The following is a 19,580-nucleotide window of genomic DNA, read 5'->3' on the forward strand; positions in this document are numbered from 1 at the left end:
TGTGCAAATCCATATTTTTATCTTATAAATTAGCCTTTATTGCACCCTATTATTAATATGGTCTTCTCATTTAAATGACCATACCTTTCAAAGTCAGTTTTTGGATATGAATCCAATTTTAGCACTGAAGACAGCTCATACATTGAAATCCCATACACTTTTACTAAATACTGAATTACTATTTAGTATCTGCAGAAAATATTAGGAAAAACATTCTTTTCTCCTAAAAATGATATTTTTCCCACTGGTGTATAACACAATTATATTGTTTTTCAGTCATTTACTGTTTTACTAATTTAACCAGAATAAAAAGAATGCATTTTATCTGGTACGACTTCATTTTTATGACCCATGATGGCTACAGTGATCTTCACTTATTTTCAGAAATTGATTTAACCTTGATATCACCAGCCCCTGGTCTATAAATATATCAGTTTTTTCAATGATAGATAATAGCATTTGGCAGTAATAGTGCATTGGTGGGAAGGGTGAATGTGGTAGAAAAAGGCCATGGTATTGGCATTTCGGTTTCATACAACCCATTTCCAGCTAATCTTTTTATGGGCCTATTGCAAGAGCACTGGGTAGTGGGTGAAAAATTTGATGATATTTATAAGATGTTATTATCTTGTCCACATACTTACTTAGCCAGTTCTCTGATGTAGAGTCTCTCTGGCCAGCACTGACATAAAACACACACGAAGTTCATATATACTTTATGCTCACTCCACTGTTGTGTTCCCAGACTTTCTCATTGATTATATTCTAGTCTCGTTTCTTGCAGGATGCTAAGTAGAAGGTAAAACCATTGGCAACTTCTCACAAATAATGTATATATAAAGTGACCACTAAAGCCCCCAAATATCTAAATATTTTGCTAATTTCAGTGCATATCTACATTAGGAAATGGCACTAATTTCCTTTAGAAAATAATTTGGAAAATATTTACAAATACTGGTGATAGATTTTAGCCTTTTTCTTGAATTAATATACAGGTTCCATATATCTGAACGTAGATTTAGAAACTGGTGAATAATTACGACTTTCTATTTTGGTGGCAGAAGTTTGCCCTCTGCTTGCCAGGTTGTGATTTTTCCTAGTTCAATAAGTCAAAATCACTCTAGACAACTGTGCATCTCTCTCACCACTAGGAACATTTGGCCAATGAGGCATCACCACACACTTCTATAGTCCAAAACACTTTAGTTGCTGTTCTGACCATGATGGCCATTATGGTGATTTAGTGCACCAGATCTCTGATAGATAAGTAGTATCATGTGATCACTGACATTCTAATATTCTATCAACCACATTGATGCATATATTCTTAGCCCTAGTTTCCAGAAATCAAACTTCCCGAGTATTCTCATCACCAGTACAGTCCTCATTATTATGCTGAAAGGAGTTTTCTATAGAATCTCTGGTAAACATACTCAGTAATGGTTCTCCAATTTCATATAACAAATACAGCATAATTTTTCTACATTAGTGTATCATACTACATCTATACTCTATCCCATGTATCTTTGGGATTTTCTTAGTAATTGCAATTCTATTATTGAAGGGGTTAATAACCCCTCACTTACCATCAGCAATGGGATCCATATTACTGCCTGGGTGGTGAGTAATTCAGTTCCAGAATCCCGTTTTTAGGGTTTATATTCTATGACCACCTCCAGTATAGTATTTCTTAACCTGAGTTTCTTATATCTCTACCCACCACCATTGAGAAACAAGTGGCATAGACCACTCCATATTTAAGAATTGAGCCAAGGGAACATGAAAGAACTATAAAGAGCAGAATAGAGGAGTAAAGACCAATGCAAAGGAACATCATTAAGTTGGATGCCATACTGGCTAACTGGACTTTGGTTCAACAGGGACCTTCTGATAAGCCAAATAGAATGCAATTCCAAAAGGTATCAAAATTTGTATTTGGATTTCTATTTTATGCCCTACAGAAAAATTAACCGTTTAAATACTCCCTGATGTTATCTATATAATATTCTATGTTTCTATTATGCCTGATAAAGAGACTCTACTGTGGTCATAATACATGATTTTATGATGTTTGCTCTAAGCAGTGCCATCCAGCTTTAAACCTCAAGTACTAATGAAACCCTAACATCCTTCTATGGGGCCACAATGAAGCTTGATTCTTTCAACCAAGTTCATTAATTAATAGCACCAGACTGAATTTTTATAATGATTAAAGTGAGATCATGACCAATAGAGCCCCAAAGCTTTCAAAAAATAATTTACCATCAATATTTTGATAAATAAACCCTACCTCTCTTACAATGAAAGAAAATATGGATTCACTTACTCAATAATGGTTTTATTAAAACTGCTTCCATGATGTATTTGAGAAATAACAAATTTGATCTTCTGAAAGCCAATTGCACTGATATTTATCCATTGGAATTTGTTTCTCAAAGTACTAGTATCAATAGTTTGTGAATCAAGGTTAAATCATAATAAATATTTATATTCATAAGCCTGTAAATGATTGCTGATAGTATCCTTAGAATTACTTCTTTCAATCATACAGTCTTAAAATTGAAAAGGTTTGGATGTTATTTAATCTTCTACCTTGCTCAACTTGCCCAATTCAGGTGATAGATATCAATTTTCTCATAATACAACCTACTGTAATTTCAGAAGATTCCAGTTGAAACCCCTCCTAAACTCTTATTAAATCTACTTTATCTACTTTTGTATAATTTACATTCTTGTCCTTGTTCAATTTTCTACAGTAATACAGATTGTCTCTTCTGTTTCCAATTTAAAAGGTGAGACAAAACTGAATGACTATTTTTAGCGTTTCCGTTTTCTTCCCACCTAACATCTATTTTGTCTCATTGATTATACCTCCAATTTTTTTTTTTTAAGGCATAATCTGACCACTGGTAAACTGACCACGTTTACAGCTGCTTAGTTCAACTCAGCATCTTCCTTTATCTGGACTGCCTACTGAAGCAACTTCTAAAAGGTCTCCTTGCTCCCTCTGTTGTTCTCTGCTTTATTGTCCACAGAGAAACCAGAGGGCCCATTAATGAGCAGTTCAGCTTACATTCGATTCCACCCCGACATTTGCTTTCCATTGTAAATAGTGTAAAATATAAACTCCTTGCCAGGCCCTCTGAGGTCCTATGTGAATTAGGCTCATGGGAACTCATCAGTTTCATTATCTGCCATTCTTCCTGCTATGCTCTCATTGAAGCAGCATTCTTGCTATTTCTTTGACACATTAAGCAAATTATTAGAATGTGAGATAAGGTTGCCAGTTCTTTACATGACTGTTGCCATGGGCTGAAGTATGCCTTTCCAAAATTCATATGAGGAAGTCCTAATCCTAAATAGATTGAAATGTGACTGTATAGAGATAGCATCTTTAAAGAGGTAATTAAGTAAAAATGAGATTAGCATCAGCCATAATCCAGTATCACTGGTGCCCTTATAAGAAGAGGAAACAACACATAGACACACACAAAGGGAAGACCAGGTGAAGACACTCAGAGAATACAGACACTTCTGAGACTGCAGTCTCAGAAGAAACCAACTCTGCTAACACCTTAGTCTTGGACTTTTAGCTTCCAGAACTACAAGGAAATAGAACTTCATTATTAGAAATAAATGCCATGTTAGAAAACCATTGCCCTCAACTTCCACTATCTCCTTTATCTTGCCTTCTTCCCTGCAGTAAAAGTCTTCGATTCTTTAATCTTCCTTCTAATATCATTCCATACAGAAGTTTGGGCTTCATGTTTAATTGAAGTGAAAATGAATTATTGACTCATGTTTAATTGAAGTTAAAATGAACTTAAAATGAATTATTCTAAATTTACTTTGTTGTTGAGACCACTATCATTTGTTGTAACCTAGATAAATTCACACATAGACTATTTTTATCTTTTATTAAACAATCTTAATGCTCTTTATAATTAATTGAAAATCTGGCATTTATTTTCACTTTTACTATTATTTTTAAAAAATACATAAATGCAAGATATAATGGTATCATTAAATGAAACTCAGTTCTACCCAGAATCTGAATTTTTGATGTAACTATCAATCCCCCTTTTCAATAAATTACTTTTTTATTAAATTTATTTATGTGACTGGTTAATAAAATTATATAGATTTCAAGTGTACAGTTCTATAATACATCATCAGTATATTGCATTGTGTGCCCACCACACAAAGTCAAACCTTCTTTTTTCACCATATATTTGACGTCTTCACCCTGTACCACCCATCTACCACCCTCCCCTCTGGTAACCACCATACTGTTTTCTGTGCCTATGAGTTTTTGTTTGCTTGTTTCCTTGTTTGTTTGTGTGCTCCTTTCAGTTTTATATAATGCTAAGTTGAATAAATCAGACTGGAAAAATCAAGACATATATGATTTCACTATTATGTGGTACATAAAAACTGAAAAAGAAAATTAATTAACACTTCTTGAAACTTGCTACTTTCACTATACCACTCCTGAAACATTTTCCTTTGACATTTTATGTATTTTTTAATTTTTCAATTACAGTTTGCATTTAATATTATGTTGTATTATTTTCAGGTGTACAGCATAGTGGTCAGACAATCATGTACTTCACAAAGTGTTCCCCCTGATAGTTCCACTACCCACCTGGCACCACACATAGTCATCACAATATTGTTGACTATTGTCTCTATGCTATACTTTACATCCTTATGACATGTTGTAACTACCAATTTGTACTTCCTAAGACCTTCAGTGTTTCACCCAGTAGCCTCTGGAAACCATCAGTAACATCTTAATAACTATGGACCTATTTCTGCTTTGCCGTTGTTGTTTTGGTTTATTTTGTCCTTTAGATTCCAAAATTAAGTGACCTGCTATTTGTGCTTCTCCAACAGACTTATTTCACCTAGCATAATGTCATTTTGGCCCATTTATCCTGTAGCAAAGGGTAAGATTTCATTCTTATGGCTGAGAAATATTCCATTGTATACATGTACCACTGCTTTTCTATCCAATCATCTATTGATGGGCACTTGGGTTGCTTGTATAGTTGGCTATTATAAATAATACTACAGCTGAAATAGAGATGCATATACTCTTTGAATTAGTGTTTTGCTTTTCTTTGTATATATACCCAGAAGTAGAATTGCTGCATCATAAGGCAGTTCCATTTTTGGTATTTTGAGGAATTTCCATACAGTTTTCCACAGTGGTTGCACCAGTCTACATTTCCACCAACAGTGTGTGAGGGCTCCTTTTCTCCACATCCTCGCCCATACTTGTTGTTTGTTGATTTTTTGAAGATAGTCATTCTCACAGGTGTGAGCTGATAACTCATTGTGGTTTTAATTTTCATCTCTCTGATAATTAGTGACACTGAGCATTTTTCATATACCTATTGGCCATCTGTATGTCCTCTTTGGAGAACTGTTTATTCAGGCCCCCCTGCCCATTTTAATTAATTAATTTGTTTGTTTGTTTTGTTTTTCAGTTGCATGAGTTTTTTAAGTAATTTTTTAATATTAACCCCTTGTTATATGTATCATTTGCAAATATTATATTTTCTTCAGTAAGTTGTCTTTTTGTTCATCAATGGCTTCCTTTTCTGTGCAAAACTGTTTTAGTTTGATATAGTCCCATTGGTTTATTTTGGGGGGGGTTACCCTTGCCTGAGGAGATACATTAGAAAAATCACCACTAAAACACATCAAACATTTTACTGCCTATGCTTTCTTCATGTTTTTTTTCTCCCTTCATGATGCTCAGAGTCTCCGAACTTCAGTAAAAATTTCACTGCTCTCTTGACTTTCATTCTCTACTATGTGTTTTGATTTCCTTTTTTCTATTATATGTTAATAGTGTTTATTCTGTAATAGTTGTTTTACCTTATTTGAAGAGAGTTCCCATTCTCAACTGTAAATTTTAGCATTAAAAATCCTACAAATCTCTTCTATCCAAAAGAACAATTTGCTCTTGTGACTTTTTTAATGTTTAGAAATAATAAAATATTCAGTTGCTGTGTCAGAAATTAAAGTTGACAGTATTTCACAGAACACAGAGCAAAAACACAGAATTGAAAAATTTGAAATAAGGTGGAAAATATAGAAACTAGCCAGGTTGTATAATGGCTAATTAATATGAGTGCAACAAGTAAGGGGGGAAAATGAAGGGGGGCATTATTGAGTCAAGAATTAAAATAAGTGTTTCCAAAAATGAAGAATTTCCTGCATCTTAAAATTGAAAGGATTCACTGAAAATAAAATAGAATAAATAAAGAGAGGGGGAAAAAGTACCCATAATACTTCACTTGTGACTAAAACGCAGGCAGTAAATCAAATAGTGCAGTACATACAGAGTTTGAGATGTTATAATGTGTATATTGCTATTAGCTAAGTCACTTAGAATAATCGATAGTCCTTAATTTTTTTTAATTTCTTCTGAAAACTCATGGATTTATTTATTTCATCATGCTTCTCAATCTAAATAAAATGTTTAAAAATTAGTTTATCTTGCTTAACAATACCTACACAGGTAAGTTAAAGCATTTGCTTAGCAGCTAATCAAGGGTATATATTTCCCATATTTTAATTCCACCTAAGCTCACAATCTCACTGGATCATGTCCAGATTATAATTATGTTCTTGAATTTTTTGTTTCTAACCTTACCCTACTCAACTATATTTTCTCATATTTCTAGATGACTGATTATAAAACAGTGTAATGTGTTTCCATTGATTCCCCATTTTCTCCCAAATACCTCTGCTTTTCAAGCCCCTTCATAATCATTCCTATTCTCTCCTGTCTCCATATTTCACACCATGTGATGCTCCCCAACATATGCTTTGTTTCAAAAAGACTGGCAACTCACAAATGTCATGTCATCCTTTCCTCACACTGTTACACTCTGTTTTCTCCTGTTTGAGGAAACTTGTCTGATTTGTGAATTATTTCTTGACAGCTAAAGCCCACATTCATCTTCTTGTCGAACATTACTTTAATCACCCTTATGACCTGGCTTAATCATTTATTAGTCTTTATTTTCTGGATATTTACTTGCTACAACTAGTCTATGGCAGATACTATGTAATACAGGCTATTTTTTGTGTGTGTGTATTGGCTTTAGTGGTTAAGAAAATAGAGGCATTAATGGGCATTTAATATATAACTTCAGGGTAACTAACCAATTTCCACCTTCCCTGCAAATGTGAGTAAGGAATGCCATAGCCTGTTCTGTTATCATTGATCTTTTCCAAGAAGCCCATGACATGGGCTCTGCAAGGACATTAAGTACATCTGTAGCTTAAATTAAAAAAAGAAACATTCTGGAAGTTAAGAAGATAAAGGAAAGAGGAAAATTTTCATAGCACCACTTAAGGAACATTGAAATGTCACCCATTCTTTCTAAGTGATAGAGATTTCAGCTAGAGAACTAAATTTGCCATAAACTTGAAGCTCACTTTGCTATAACCCTCTAATTATAGTATTTCCATGCATGAATAATAAGCAGGTAATATACACTGTGGCCTTTCTCTCTTCCCTTGTATTTAGACAATACTTATTTGTTCATGTGCTTGAAAGTTTGAGTTTTAATATCTATCTATCATCTATCATTTATCTATATATATACTTATACATTATGTACGTGTGTGTGTATATTTGATATCTTGTGTCAATGATATTTTTCAGTAGTTACTTTTTTCCCCAAATAATTGCATTACTAAAATGACAAATAAAACATAGCAGCCCCAGGTGGGTCTCTTTCCCATTCAGAAGTGATTACTGAAAGATTGAAAAGATACTTTGCATTCTGTTTGAATCTTTTATTGAACTTGGTTAGTGTAACATGGTTCTGTGATTTGGTTTTTATAGAAAGTGTGGTCCCCTTGGAAGTGTTTGTGCTTAAGCCTGGATGAAAAACATGTAGTCACTCTAGTTAGGCTTTCAAAAAATGCTTTCAGAAAATGTCTGAAATTGAGGCTTGGGCTATAATTTTGTCTTAATGTTCATATATAACTCTCACTGATCTTAAGGGAAACTAAGCCCATATCAACAGGAAACAGTAATCTTTAGTTCTTTTGTTTCAACGAGTTTCCAAAATCCCTTTTTCTAAAATAACTAACTAGGCTGTTAGAAGTGTTTGATATCTCTCTGGGAAATCTAGAAATTAAATCTTATTTTATAAAACATCAGATGTAAAGGACAAATTCTTGCTCCATAGTTCTTTTTTTCATATATTTTATTGATTATGCTATTACAATTGTCCCATTTCCCCCCTTCACTCCCCTCCACCCTGTACACCTTCTCCCACCCATATCCCCCCCTTTAGTCATGTCCATGTGTCATAATTTCTTTAGCTTCTACATTTCCCATACTATTCTTACCCTCCCCCTATCTATTTTCAACCTACATTCTATGCTACTTATTCTCTGTACCTTTTCCCCCTCTCTCCTCCTCCTACTCCCCTGTTGCTAACCCTCCATGTGATCTCCATTTCTGTGGTTCTGTTCCTGTTCTAGTTGTTTGCTTAGTTTCTTTTGGTTTTGCTTTAGGTGTGGTTGTTAATAATTGTGAGTTTGCTGTCCTTTTACTATACATGTTTTTTCTTTATCTTCTTTTCTTAGATAAGTCCCTTTAACATTTCATAAAATAAGGGCTTGGTGATGATGAACTCCTTTAACTTGACCTTATCTGAGAAGCACTTTATCTGCCCTTCCATTCTAAATGAGAGCTTTGCTGGATAGAGCAATCTGGGATGTAGGTCCTTGTCTTTCATGACTTGGAATATTTCTTTCCAGCCCCTTCTTGCCTGTAAGGTCTCTTTTAATAAATCAGCTGACAGTCTGATGGGAACTCCTTTGTAGGTTACTGTCCCCTTATCTCTTGCTGCTTCTAGGATTCTCTCCTTCATTGTTACCTTGGCTAATGTAATTATGATGTGCCTTGGTGTGTTTCTTCTTGGGTCCAACTTCTTTGGGGCTCTCTGAGCTTCCTGGATTTCTTGGAAGTCTACTTCCTTTGCCAGACTGGGGAAGTTCTCCTTTATTATTTGTTCAAATATGTGCTCAATCTGCTGCTTTTCCTCTTCCCCTTCTGGTACCTCTATAATTCGGATGTTGGAATGTTTAAAGATGTCCTGGAGGTTCCTAAGCTTCTCCTCACTTTTTTTTTTTTGAATTCTTATTTCTTCATTCTTTCCTGCTTGATTGTTTTTTTCTTCCTTCTGGTCCACTCTATTGTTTTGAGTCCCAGTTTCCTTTCCTTCACTATTGGTTCTCTGTGCATCTTCCTTTATCTCTTTTATGGTAACTTGCATTTTTTCATCTAATTTGCACCCAAAATCAACCAACTCTGTGAGCTTCCTGATCACCAGTGTTTTGAACTGTGTATCTGATAGATTGTCTATTTCTTGGTCACTCAAAAGAATGAGTTCTGGGGGACTGATCTGTTCTTCTGTTGGAGACATCTCTCCCTCTCTCTCTCTCTCTCTCCTTCCCCCCGCCCCACTCCACACTGGGTCTGGTCGCTCTTGTTATGGTGAGGGGCAGAGCCTTAGGTGTTCCCCTGGGCTGGGCACCCCAGTCGCTAGATTGTGACCTTCTATGTGGGGGCGGGGGCAGGTGTGGGGGTGGAAGGGAACAAGGGCGGTAGCTCCGTTCTCCTGGGATTTCAGTCCCTTCTCTGGGATCTGGGGTTGCATGCTCTGCCCTGGTCCACAATGCCACCTCACTGGGTCCACCAGCCACCAGTTGCGTACTCAGGGCCCACCTCTGTGTCCCGGAAGGCTTACACCTCCCGGTTGCCTTATGTGCCCAGTTCTCCCTGATCTCCGCGCGCCATGACCCATGCCCACTCCTCCTCTCAGCCCCTCCTATCAGTCTGCTTGAACGGGTCTACTTCAACTTCGTGGCTGTTCGACTTCCATTCAGATAAATTCTCTATCAGTTCTGGGTAATATTCTAGCTCTAAATTGTTGTTGTTCTAATCTTGGCTTTACGTGGAGATATGGTGCATCCACCTATGCCTCCATCTTGCCGGAAGTCCTGCCCTGGTTACGGGGACTCTCCAAGTGCGTCCAGCAGGGTGGGGTGTTCTTTCCACCTCCCCAGGCTCTCCTTTCCCAATCTGGCTTCCATAGTTCTATGTTACTTATACATATGAACACTGATACTCTATTTTTCAAATACATAAAAAAGTGACATTTGACTTAATTTGCAGAGGCACAAATAGCAACTTTTTAAATGTGATTACAGACTCTGGACAACCATTTGATAGTCTATAAAAATTTGTGTCCTCTTTTTCTTCCGTTCTTTTTTGAATAGTTTATTTTATTGTATTTTTCCATTACCATTATGCCCTGTATGCCCTCTTCCACCTCTACCCTCCTTCCTGTGATGCCAGTCACCATGTTGCCTGCATCCATGAGTTCTTTTTCTTTTTTGCTTGATTCTTCCACCCTCAAATCTCCCAACCACCCCAAGCTGTCACCCTGCTATCTGTGAGTCCATCTCTATTTTGCTTCATTAGATTCCACATATAAGTAAAATCATAGGTTATTGGTCTTTCTCTGACTGGTTTATTTCACTTTCTCTCACTGGTTTATACCACAACTGGTATAATGTTTCTACAGGTCCATCCCTGCTGTCTCAAAGGGTAACATTTTCTTCTTTTATATGGCCCAGTAGTATTCTAATGCATTCACTTCTAGGTTAGATTGCTTATACATTTATGTATGTAATCAAGTTCCTTTTGCAATGTAGCAACCTTACTGCTTTTCATATGTAGAAAAAAATTAGTCTTCTTAAAATTCCAGAAACTTTCTATGGTTTAAAATCTTATCAAACTTACAGAATGGATTAGTATGTCTTAAAGCAAAGTGTGATGCTGCTTATGTTTTTAAATTAATAAAATAATGTATCTCAAATACATGAAAAATAAGTATCTTCACTCTCTTTAAACTTTACAAGGATGGGAACTGAGAAAGATAACTACAACCTTACTGCAGACAGTCTGCATATCTCAAAGTCATAGTAGACTAGGGTAATCGTGACTCCTACCCACACTCAGCTGAGTCCTGTAATTCTATAAAGGGAAGGTTGATTTCAAGGTAACTTTAGACTTTTTAAAATTTCCATTAAGTCTACTTTTTGTTATAAATACAACATAGTTATAAAATATACACTGTTTATATAAAAGTTTTATTAAAACTAAGGAAATAGACTCTAAGGCTTAAGGATTATGTTTTGGAAAGTATTATATGTTGTAATAAATGATTAATGTCCCCAAAACTAGAGTTAGTAAATTTTAAAAATTACTTCATATGGGTTTATAAGACATGGTTTTCTCATTAAAATGTGGATGTAATTGAAGAGTCAAAGTGGCATCACACATTATGTTTAGCTTTCTCTTTTAAAATGAGATTTCTCAAAATTCTGCTTTCAGAGTCTTTGTCAGTTTTGCTGTCAACTCCATGACTATATGTAGGTTGTACTTATTTTTTATGTAATTGCAATAATAACATACTGTGGTCATCCAACCTTTTTTCTACTCTCATAAATTTTGAAATTATTATTGTAACTTAGCCTTTACCTATAGCTTTACTTCTATATGGACACTTTTCATACTTCTTCATCGGGCCAAATCCTATTCATTCTCCGGTTTAACATTCCTCATACAAAAGCCCTGTCTGCACCCTAGCTTCAGTTAGATCATCCTGGCACATCATGCAGGGCACCTTGTCACTCTCCCCAGTATTATTCAATACTGTTGTAATTAATTAACTTTTTGTGTAATTGTTTTTTTCTCATTTGCATCATCCAGTAGCCTGAAAGCTCCATACCATAAAAAAAATATTTATCTATTTTCTGTTTATTTTTTCTTTTTTGACAATGACTCATAGACATGTAATAAATACTTCTGCAAGTAAAAGAATAAATGAATATAATTTACATTCTGCTTTGTTGTAGTTAAAATTATACCATAAACATTTTTTATATTTAGAAATGATTTTCTTAATTTTAAATGATGAATTACAATATTTATAACAACAATAATAATGTATCATCATTTTCTAAGTCAATACACTGTATAATGAATAATTCAGGTTAATTAAATATTTAAACTTACAAATAACATTGATATGAATATCTTTATGTACATTGCTGTTTTGTTCTGTTAATTATTTAAAAACCACTTTCCAAAAATAATATCTAGTTTAAGAATATGACATCTTCATATTTTGACAAATTGTTCTGTGAAAAGATTGCATTACTTTACAATATCATAAACCAAGGTCTCTGTGAACTCATTGCAAATGGGTTTAATTTCTTATTGTTAAAAATTTTTCTTGGAAGACAAGATAGAAGAAGACACACAAACATTTGATGCTCCTGCCCTTTGAGACAGCATGGATGTAACTGGAAAGCATTATGCTAAGCAAAATAAGCCAGGCAGTGAAAGACAAATACCATATGATCTCACCTTTAACTGGAACCTAATCAACAAAACAAACAAACAAGGAAAATATAACCTAAGACACTGAAAGAACAGGCTGACAGTGACTAGAAGGGAGAGGGGAGGAAATTTTAGGGGAATTTCAGGAGAAAAGGGGAAGGGTATAAAGGAACAAGTATAAAGGACACATGGACAAAAACTAGGGATTGGTGGAAATGGGAGGGAGGTGGGGAGGAATGGGTGGGTGGGCTGGGATGGAAGTAAAGGACAGAAAACTGTACTTGAACAACGATTCAAATAAAATTTTTAAAAAATTGATGTTAGTGTCTAATGACTACTGTTTTCTTTAATGGTATGTGATAGAAAAATTATTTGACTAATTTAAGGCAGCTGCTAATTTGCAGTTGATCAGCAGTGGTGCCCTGCATCCCGTGCATGGATTCGCAGGGCCCACAGGCTCTGTGTGCTCATCAGGAATCTCACAAACTTAGACAGTCTGTTCTGCGGTCCAGGCGCTCTGTCTAACATGTGTGGGTGGATGGACACACAGGATAAACTTTTAAAATTTTGCACATAGAGAAAAACTATCATCAGCTGACTTCTTCTCTTTACCAAACTTTATATATGTTTTCCTCTATAATAAATTTATTGAGCAAAATCCAATCATAATAGCATTTCCTCATTACATCTAAAACTCCAAGGAAGGTACATAAGACAGTTTTAATGATGCACAATATTTTTAGTCAACTAGTGTCTCTATTAATAAACTTATTGGAAATTTTCTAGCATGCAACTTACATTAATGTCTTTGTTAAGAAATCCATCATCAGTTAGTTTGACAGGCAACATAAATGATCCATTTATCAAGAGCAATTTTAGGCAAAATTCAGGTAATTTGTCAATATCAGTAACAATAATAATACCAAACCAGAAATATATGAGATGTTCTTCAATACTTGTTCTCTAAGTAGAGTTACACGTTACAAAGACTATGAAAAAAGCATTTTTTTATGCTGCCATCTTTCATATTCTATTCTAAAATATAAATACTAAAAACTAAAAGTATAAGCATTATGTTTAGTTCTGATTTATTCTTGTTCTATAGTGTTAAATGTATGCAGTATTACATCTGGATAGTCATCTTGTTCCTTAAAATTAAAAAAAAAATCACAGAATCCCCATTTACCAATGCTTGGAAACTAGAATTTTTTAAATTCAAGTCTCATTTAATTAGAACTTTAATTTGCAGTGAATGTGAATATGTGAGCAAAATTATCAAGTTCTATAAAATTCTCAACTTTAAACTACACTTATTTATCTGAAGTAAAATTTTAAGTATAAACTCATTTTTAAAAACTTTTTTTTTGGCCAAACTAAAACATCTATGCTTCAAGTTAACTGTTCACAAAAGCCTATCTTGAAGGCTCAGTAACCTGACAGAAAAGTGTTTGCCTTGTGTGGTGACTCAGCCCCACTGTCTGGGGAATCAAGAGCTTCTTCACTTCCCCAAACTCTAAGGAATATTGATTTTTATTGCATCCTCACTTTGGAAAACAGTGATTATTCTGGATCTACTTCAAATGCAAAATAAGCCAGGATCTTACTTAGGAAAAAAATTCTTACTTCATCACAATCAGTGGAAGAAATTGGACTCACCATCAGACATTGAAAGGACAGTAAGTTTTCCTGAGACATCATTTTACATAATTAAATATACAGTAGAAATAATTAGCACAAAAGTTTAAATCACTCAGAAAAAATGGTTTACCATTAACACAATCAAAACAAGAGAATGCTGCTTTAAAATGAGAATATGATTCTTAAAATTATAGTGCAAAGTAAAATGAAATCTCAAACAATATCCATCAAACCTATACATAGGATCATCCAGAATTTACTAAATCTGAGATAGTATATATCACCCATGGAATTTAAAGCCATTTATAAAACCTGCTGTACGTGACACATAGAGCAATTTGTGGGGTTTTGGAAGAAAACTAAAGAGAATCTTTTCTGAAGGTGATGTTAGATGTTATGACTACCAATTAGGTTCAGTATGAGAGTATTTTTTTCTGATCATTCCTCAAGCCAACTGTAATATATACACTCAATAATTAACTATAAAATTCAAAACAAAATGTTTCTTAACTGGAAGAATTAATTATTTTGGTAACTTTTTGGTCAGGATTCTTATGTTGAAGGAATATACTACATATTTTACTTTTTCTGACAACCATTATGTTGTCACTAGTAGGTTACTTTATATAGTAAATATTTAATAAAGCTTATTTACTGAATCAAATAATAAGTAAACAATCACTAATATGGAAAATAAAAACATGAGTTATATGTAATTAACAAGTTATCCTTTCTTTTATTAACAGAAAATATAATTAGAATATGTTCGTTTTCCAATATATGTTTTGCTGGGTTTTGTCATGATTCTCTTCTTTTTCTCCTTCCCTTCTAGCAAATCCCAGATGTGTATTTCCTACTGTATGGAATTAACTAGTACATGTTAAAATAGGAAATATTACTCATATTGATTTATCATTTTAATGATATCTATACATTGCCAATAATGAAGTCTATATGAGAAGTTGGAAAATCATATCTATAATTCTCTTCCTATAAGATCATGTACTGAATGTGATTTTGGAAGCTGTTGTTTTTTATTTTGTTGTCGGGATTGCTTTGTTTTCCATCACATTCTTTGCCATTCAGTAAGATACTGTCAGACTTTATAAAGTTAGGTGTCATTGGAACATGAAAGAGATTCCATAAATTCAAAATATCATTTATCAGATCTATAAAACAGTCTACTCTAGATTAATCAGAGAAAACTTTGAAAAAAGAGATCTTAGAAATAAAATTATCCAGTCAGTATAAGCTTACTATCCTTCAGTTTGTTAAATCATCCTAAATGATTTAAATATTTGCCTTAATATGTTTGGTAGAGCATATTTATTTGCATTGATGTAGAAAATTGTATGATAAAGAAATGTAAATTAAAATAACATGTCAAGAACTTAGTAATCTGGTCTATCTCTGTTGTTTCACTCCTCTCTGTCATATTTTAATAGGTAGGAGGGATCAGTGAAGGGATGTATCACTCTTGAACTCTGAATCCTATTTATTAAGTCTATATCAACTCAAGAAACATTTAAGATCTGTAAGAAATATCACATTGCACATGTATTTTTAAATTTAACACACTATGTGAGTGCTTTGATAACCAATGTCCATATTTGTAAAATAAAAATATCTACATATGATTTTAGTTCAGAAAACATCATTTTATATGGATTATCATTTTATATGAATTCTCAAACTATCAGTCATTTCAATTTTCTATAAAATACAATTTAATATTTCAATTTAATATTGAAGTTTGAGAATATTAGAAAACTTAACAATGGAACTTGTAAAACTGATAACAAAAGTCACCTTTGTGGTTTAGCTTGATATTTTTAAAATCTTTTAATTTATCACCTGCACCAAAAAAATTAAGTCACTTGAGACTTTTATGAAAATAATATTAAAATTTATGAAAAAAACCTTTAAAGGTATTTTCTATTCCAACTTCCAACTTTGGATTAGTGACTCTTGAATTTCCCAGTTAAAGCTGGTAAAAATTAGTGTCTAGATAAATGAAATTCAGATCACTGAACTTAAGATCTTCCTGAATATTTGTGTGTACTGTTAGAATTTTGGCATCTTTTTAAAAGCTCTGAAATAATTAGGAAGAGCTAGATTTCACAGTGAAAATAAAGCTAATTTAAACACATAGCATGTTCAGCAAATGTTTATTAACTATCTACTGTATGATTGACATAACTAAATTGTAGAGATTCAAAGATAAATGGAAGATGAGGAACATAAGAATCTTGACCTGGAGGATTTCTGACCCAGGCATTGTAGGCATTCACTGTTGCATTCTATTCACCTAGCCTCACCCATGAGTTCTGAAAACATGGTCAGAAGATCCCACACTCATATCCACCATATTTTCCATGAGGAGATGGTGTCAGAGGTTCCTAAGTTAAGGGGAAAAATGAAGCCCAGGGAAGCATTCTATTTGTCTCAACTTTTGGCCCATTTGCATCCTACCTAACTGATCGACTATGGCTACAAGGATGAGGGAGGGAAACATGATGACAGGCACAGCTGGGGTCCAGTGTTCCCTCTTTGCCCCTTCTCTGGTCTACAAGAAGATGAGAGCTTGCATTCAAACACAGGACACAAAGGGGTGCTAGTTCAGGTAAACAACAACAACAACAACTAAAAAGGCTCTTGTGAAGTTTCCCGTGGCTGCTCTAACAAATCACTACAAACTGGGTGGATTAAAACAACAGAAATGTACTCTCACAATTCTGGAGTTCAGTTATCTAAAATTAAGAAGCCAAAAGGTCACAGCCCCTACAGATGCTTTAGGAGAGAAGCCTCTTCTGTCTTCTGGTAGCTGTCAGCATTCCTGGGCTGTGGCTGTATTACTCCAGCCTCTGCCTCTGCGGTTGCATTGCCTTTTCCTCTTCTGTGTGTGTTGTCTGTTTTATCTGTGTTTGTCTCAAAACTTGCTCAACCTGTTTTTCATAAGGATTCATGTGGTTGCACTTAGGACCCACCTGTCCTAAATTCAGATTAAACTTCCTCCCCAAATCCTTAATCACACTAATTCCCACATAAGGTAATATCCCCAGGTTCCAGAGATTAAACACATGAGCATCTGTTTGGAGCCCTCATTCAGTCCACTACAGGATCCATCCTCCTAGAGGACATGTATTCTCCAGGTTAGTCAAGATACCAGCAGTAACTTGTAACCCCAGTTATAATACAGAGCCAGTGTAGAGATATTAGCCACTACTTCAAATGGCCAAATAGACTTTAATGCAGCTCTACTCCTAAGAATAAAAATAAATTATATTGATAATTTTATTTTTACCAACATTATATTAGTTTTCTATTTATAGATTTACTTTTCTCAAACAGGATAAACAAATGCAAAAAATGTGATATATTTATGCTAACATTCCTATTTTTCCATTGCCTGAGGTAGAAAATGTATTAAATGTTATTAAATTTAAAGAGCTAATAAAAGTAGCAAACAATAAATTTATAAGAATTGTAATGGAGTTATCAAGGTAAAAACTATCATTTTGCTTTAAATTAGATTATTGTTGGATAAGACTAATAAGAATACGTGTATTAAGATGCCATATCTCATTTTCATCTTCATGGAGATTTATGGTTTCTCTTTTCAGCTATTAAATTATTTGTCAAATAATTCTTAAGTAAATATAAGTACTTAAAACAACTAGGAAAATAGCTAGTACTTGAACCAACTAGGAAAATACAAAGCCCTTGCTGCTATTTTTGGCTCCCTCATTTCTCTTAAACTTAAAAATGTTTTAGTTTGTTTTTACAGCAAAAGAGTACATATACTCCATTCCATTTCTCCATCAATAAACATGATCTTCATTTAGCCTGCACTTTAGTATTAAGTTCACATCAGTATTTGTTTCTTTTCTCACCAATTCTATTTTAATGAAGTGTTGGTTGTCTTTTGAATATCATATAAAAGGCATTGTATATTGTAATTTTTGTTTCTTTTTTCTGTCATTTTTTTCATGATTCATTACATTGTCTGACAACATATATTTTGAGTTGGAATCGCTCTTTGCAGAGCTAAGGTTTCAGCAGCAAAAGGTTTTTGGAAAGCATTGTATGATTTAAGAAATTCAGTAAGAGGTTTTCAACTTAGGGATTTAAGACACTGGTTCCATTAAATGTAGTGCAAAGACAAACTTAAAATGTACATGAAGCCTTGAATCTATATGTACACATATTCTCATGTAATTCATAGTCATTTAGTAGAGTAGCAGGAGTCCATTGATTTTCCTAGAGTTCAGACTAAATCACATTTCTGTACTACCTCTTTCACCAGCACCACCCCAAACTAAATGCAGCTTTTGTCATACTCAATTTTTTCTACCTAAATAAATGGTTTTGAAGTAGTACCATGATTTACCCTGACTGGAGCAATCAAGTTAACACTATGTGTCTCAAAGGAGAGCTGTGCATAATTAACTATCTCTAAATTTAGACGGATATCAATTTAAAGACAATTCTACAATGGAAATTATGAAAATCTTCTGTCTCTGTACTATTTTCTGTCTCTTTAGATCTACTATGTCAACTCCTCTACCTAGAAAGCCCCTCTGCTCTCCTCACACTGTTGTATTTTAAGTACAGTTTAGATTTTGCTTCCAATACTCTTATTCTCTATGAGGGAAAATGGTCTGCCCTCTTTCGAATTCTACCAATGCAAGTAACAGTGTAATGGGAAGTTATCTATGTTCACATTTTTTTCAATGTGTTCTGAACTATTCTTAAGCCCTTATTTATTAACATTTCAAAGTCTTATCTCACTAACTAAAGACTAAGCATATTGAAGGTAGCAGCCATGTCTTACAATATAATAATGGACATTGCAAATACTCAGTATTTATTTTAATGAATTGCTGAAGGAAAAAATAGATGTCCTTGTAAGGAACAAAAATGAATTTAAAATATATTTCTACTTTACAGTTGACAAGTGAATGGAAAAATTATAATAATGTACTTTGATGTCAGTAGTTATTATGTTAACTTAATTTTTATTTAGTAGCTTATAGTCTGATGCAAAATCTTGGGTAACATATTATAATTCTGTATACCAAAAATATTTAAAATTATATAATCTCTATCCCTCACTTCTTTTCCACTAATAGTCATCTATTCTGTTAACCAGGGTTATTAATATTTATGTCAGAAAAGAAAAAATTGAAAAAATACAAAATTTTATTTGACCCAGTTTACCTAGAAATGATAGTTTTTCTTACTTTACTTAGAACTGGTATCTTGATAGAAAAAAATAATAATTTGTAAGAATTTTACATTTATGCCCATTTGAGTGTATCAATTATAAATAATTTATACTCTACAAAGGAATAGTGGGGAGCAATAAAATTATCAAACTATTGAAATAAGTTAATTGTGTGACATTATATTTTAAAAGTTAACAAAATTTAGGTGATCTCAATCTGGGAAAGTGTGGCAGGCATTAGAGAACAATGGGGAGCAGGTTGCA

At 33.7% G+C, this 19,580-nt stretch overlaps 1 protein-coding gene across 2 annotated transcripts in view; it reads left to right on the forward strand.

Annotated features, from left to right (window-relative positions):
- The window catches only part of MGAT4C (MGAT4 family member C), a 739,383-nt gene that overhangs the window by 624,605 nt on the left and 95,198 nt on the right, over positions 1-19,580 (forward strand). The window lies entirely within an intron of this gene.

This window comes from Phyllostomus discolor, chromosome 2 (genome assembly GCF_004126475.2).
Source record: "Phyllostomus discolor isolate MPI-MPIP mPhyDis1 chromosome 2, mPhyDis1.pri.v3, whole genome shotgun sequence".
NCBI lineage: Eukaryota > Metazoa > Chordata > Mammalia > Chiroptera > Phyllostomidae > Phyllostomus > Phyllostomus discolor.